Below are 4,858 nucleotides of genomic sequence, written 5' to 3' on the forward strand. Positions count from 1 at the left end.
CTTGATAAGATGGAGGTGCCAGGGGTGGCCAGTTCTCATGTCTGGAAATTAGGATAATGACCTGCTCTGGGAGACATTGCATTTCCCATGAAGAAAAAGCTGGTTGTCTTAAGAGTACTCCATGATACAAATCTATCATTGGATCCCCAAGCGACTTCTGTGGCTGTGAGTTCTTCTGCCCAGCTTAGGCCTCTGCAGTCCACTCTAGTGACCTCCTATCTGGGCTTCATGAGCTGCCCTTGAAGATAGTCTGAAATATGTAGCAAGTGCCACCCTGAGGTCCTCTGGGGAGAAAGGCGGAATAGACATTGCTAAATAAATGGTGCAGAATTTGGCTGCAAGGTTGGTGAGTAGGGCCGTCAAATGGGACCACGTTTCACCAGTGCTGAAAGCACTGAACTGGTTGCCAGTGAACTGCCACCCCTAATTCAAGGTGTCAGCGCTAGCATACAAAGTCCTAAATGGCTTCAGACCAAAGTGATTAAAGGATTACCACACCCAGTATCACCCATTTCAGGTGCTTAGCAGGGGAGACCCTGTTCATCAGGAGTGGCAAACTGGATCTGGCAAGCAGGCTGTCCTATGTCCCATGAGCCAAGTTTGACTGGTGGGCGGAGCCAATGAAGTATCAATCACCTGACATCACAATGACTTCAGATGACTCACTTTTAACTAAGCGGTTTGAAATCAAACCATATTGGCACAACACCCATATGACAAATGATCAGCTGAAGGTAAAAAAAAAACTCAACTCTAAATAATATACACATAGTTTCAAGCAGTAATATACACGTTTTTGCCAGCATTTTTGCCAGCACTAACTTTTTAAAAATTTGTTTTTTGGTCAACACTTTCCCCTGATGTAAGTGTTTTACTACACATACTTGTTGGAGAAGTCCATCACAGAATTCGGAGAAGTGCAAATTTCAAAGGCTATCTATAGTTTAGTTTGTTTATTGGTTCAGGAATTTCGAATTAAGTAGGTTCGCATTCAAATGCAGATTGAATACTTTTATCCCTTAGCCCATCTTAAAGTAACCATTGACAAGTCCTGGATCCAAATGAATTTTAATCTTCAAGGCCTCTTGAATCTTCCCAGGCAAATAGAATCATAGAATCATAGAATCATAGAGTTGGAAGAGACCACAAGGGCCATCGAGTCCAACCCCCTGCCAAGCAGGAAACACCATCAGAGCACTCCTGACATATGGTTGTCAAGCCTCTGCTTAAAGACCTCCAAAGAAGGAGACTCCACCACACTCCTTGGCAGCAAATTCCACTGTCGAACAGCTCTTACTTAAGATGTTTCCCCAATACCATCACCACTATTATAATCTCAGATTAATAGCTTTCAGCAGCTTCATTTATTTACTGGCACAGAATATCAATGAGAATCCATAGTGTAGGAGATAGAAGCCTGCTTTAGTGCTCCTGCTTCCACTGAGTTGTGCGGAATACACTGTGGGAAGATCTCGCATTGAACTTTCTGTCACTCTTGCAAGGGAAGGCACAAAAGAAAATGTCTTGCATGTTAATCATTTTTGAAGCCTTGTAATTGTTTTCTGATGAAAGCTGGAGCTGGTGTGATAGTTCTCCAAAGACAGTAAATGACTTTTTCCTATTGTCTTCTTCACAGGCGTGAAGCACAGAGAAAAGAGCACTGAATTTCCCATAAGAGCACTAAAGGTGAAATTTATACTTGCACAGAGTCCTGTGTATCACTTAAATGACACTTAAAGCACATATTAAAGGATAAATCTTGCCTTCACCTCCTCCCAACAGCAGTCAGGAATCTCGGGCTGTAGAGCTAATGGGTTTCAGCTGCACCAGCACGAGGAGTCTGGGGAGACATTGTTGGCATTGACAAAACTCTGTGAAACTACACTATAGGTGGACATAATATCAGTGGCGGCTGGTGCCCACTGGAACTTACAGGGTAAAAATCAGAGAGGCCAACAGTAAATAAAGCCAGAGTCAACTAATCCTAGTTTTGTCCCCATCCACCTCCCTGTTGTTCAACAGGGAGGCAAAGCTGTATCTAAGCAGGAGGAAGGCAATAGACAAGCAGGAACACTCCATGGACTGGTTGTAAGTAAGAAGGCAGGCAGGTGGGAACCAGCTGAGGACAGACCCCCATATGCCCTGACGGGCTATCCTCTACTGCATATATTACAGACCTTGGAAGGGAATGGAAGATTTGTTTGAAAATGTAATGTCCAAGTCTACAGGGCTCTGTAATATATGCAGTGGAGGCTGGTCCATTAGGGGGTCTGTTCCTGCACTCATCTAGGTTTAAAGATGTTACAGAGACTCATTTCCTAGCTCTGTTGCCATTGCACAGGTGGTGAAGAGGAGACCTCCATTCCTTCTTTCCTTCTTCCTTCCTGTTTGCTTCCACCAGAGCAAGCAGAGCAAGTAAATGAGTAGGAGAGAAGGATAAGTGGATCTGGAGGGTCATTAGTGGGTAGGAGTTAAGGTGTATGTGCAAGATGGATGGAAGAGGGGTCAGAGGCTAACAGGTCGAGATGATTCCTCTATTAAGTGCTGAGCCAAACGTTCTACAATGAGAACTGAAAATAGGGAGTACTTTGGAAGGTGAAAGGTACTGGCGGAGGAAGAGGAGTGCGGGGGGAGCACACCGCCCCCGGCAGCGCGATCCCCAGGGTGCCATCGTGGCTGCCCCCCACCCTCGCTGGACGCCACACCCCCGCAGGTGATGCCAAACCCCCAGGACGTGCGCCACGGCCCTGGGACACACACCAGTCCGCCCCTGCCTGCTCTCCGCCCCCGGTGCCGGAACATGAAGCTCCACCATTGGTGAAAGGGATGAGACTAAAGTGTGCTACCTTTTCCCTGTCTGTTCCATTTTCACCACCTGTTCAATGCAGCAGTGTTTTTGTTGTTGTTTATGTTTAGGACCCAGAATGCCCCATGAAAAGCACTGTGGCATCCATGTTGCATCATTCCTGGGTGGAATTAGCTGAATTTAAAAGTGGGAAAATGAGAAATTGACAAATTCACCCATCGCTAAATTTGGTGGTTCACAAAGGGCCAACAAGGCAAACCAATACAGTGGCATTGGAACAAGGTCTCCTAAATGCAAATAGGAACATTCCTGTGGGGAGAGAGAAATAGGAACATGCCTGGGTATACAGTGTGACAGGGCCATAATCCTGTTTTGATACTCTCAGTACATTCAGCAATATGGTTTTATTCTGGTCCTATTTTTATAGCATTTTCTAGAATAAGCACCATTAATGCAGCTCTGGTTCAGAAGTAATATACAGGCAATATTCCCAGACTGTAGAAAGAAAATGAAATTTGGGCTCATTATTACTATTATTAGTTTATTTTATTATTATTCCCTACGAAGGAAGTGTAATCAGATGAGATGGCACATTCACCATCCAAAGCAAAAGCATTTTGATCTACCCAGGCAATGTATTTGATAGCAATGGCAGGACAAAAAAGAAACAATGACATTGGGTATGTGTGTGGATGTGTTGTGGTACAGAAGAACTAAGAGGTTAACTGACTGAAGCTCAAAAGGCTGCTATAAATACAGAGAGCTATACTGCCAGGTTCCGAAGGGAACCTTATTTAATGTCTGATGGAAAGAGTGAATTCTGTGAGTTGTCAGAGGAGATGAAATGGGAAAAAGTGAAAGTCAAGATCCCTTTTATGACAAGCAGGTGGAAAGGGCTGGGGAGTTGGACATATGAATTTCTCAGGTGTCTATTGAGGTTTTGTTGTCATTTTTTGGTCCGAGCACAAAGTACATTTCCTCCTTCACCACAGAGTGATCACACAACCGGCTCCCACCCACCTGAGACTGAAAGAAGAGGGACAGATTTCAGAAACGAAAAAGGAGGTTTCCTGACACTCCTGAGATTTAGCAACTTGCACTTGTATAAATCTAAAACTGGCTTTGGCCCTTATCTTGCCCCTCTCTCACAAACTTGAGTTGAGCACCCCTTCCTTCCCTTCCCATCTCTCCACCCCTCCTCAGCTGGTGTCATTTGTGGGAAATCCAGGAGGGTTTCAACCAGTTTGCCTTTTTTTGGCAAAAACATCCCTCATATTTATAGGGAAGGTGGCTCTGCCAGCAACCAGTGTAAAAATTATTCAGAAGAGTACCAAGATAGAAAAGACTTTGTTGCCGATAAGCTAAGCAACTGAGGATTTCAAGTGTGAACTTTAAGCCTGTCTTGCAAGATGAAAAGATTAGAAGCTTCCGTTTCGTAGTCCCTTACTCCTCCCTGGCTGCCCTGGATCAACAGTCGGTGACACGATAGGAAAATGCACTGCACCCCGACAATGAACGCAGGGTCAGCCACTTCCGCAGCTCTGCTCAGCAGCCACTCAGCCAGAATCAGCTAATACCTTAGATAAGGATTGTGTCTGGAGCAACAGCAACATAGGGAACAGTCAAGGACTCTCTTTTGCGCTCTCTCTCTCATAACTATTGTGCTACATGATGGAGCTGTCCCCCACAACACACAATATATCCTCATTTCCCTTCAGATTTGAGCAGCTCAAGATTTAAGGGAAATGGAGCAAATACAAAACCAGTCTTAGAGAAAATGCTTGATAACTGTTCAAAATCAGGTTTTTCCCAAGGAAGCAATTTACCCAGGAAGGTGGTGAGAAATTCACAACTGCTCTGGACAGTCAGAACAGCTCGCCCAAAGCAGTAGTCAATCATTCCAGAAGATTTACGAACTGGAGCCCTGCACAGTGTGCACCAATTTCCAAACGACTTTGGTTTGTCCTAAAAATGAAACCATTTCCCTCCCATAGATGACACATTTTGGCAGTACTGTTGGGGTTCACGAGGGTCCAAATGAAGACAATGGGA

General features: G+C 44.7%; 1 long non-coding RNA gene across 1 annotated transcript; it reads left to right on the plus strand.

Annotated features, from left to right (window-relative positions):
- The first annotated feature begins 661 nt into the window (after positions 1-661).
- Positions 662-4,262, plus strand: LOC308476794. The gene is made up of 3 exons (XR_013986102.1): positions 662-734; positions 1,637-1,686; positions 3,799-4,262. It is a non-coding gene; the product is annotated as an uncharacterized lncRNA (long non-coding RNA).
- Positions 4,263-4,858: the final 596 nt, after the last annotated feature.

This window comes from Podarcis pityusensis, assembly GCF_964106645.2.
Source record: "Podarcis pityusensis genome assembly, chromosome: 5".
NCBI classification, from domain to species: Eukaryota; Metazoa; Chordata; class Lepidosauria; order Squamata; family Lacertidae; genus Podarcis; species Podarcis pityusensis.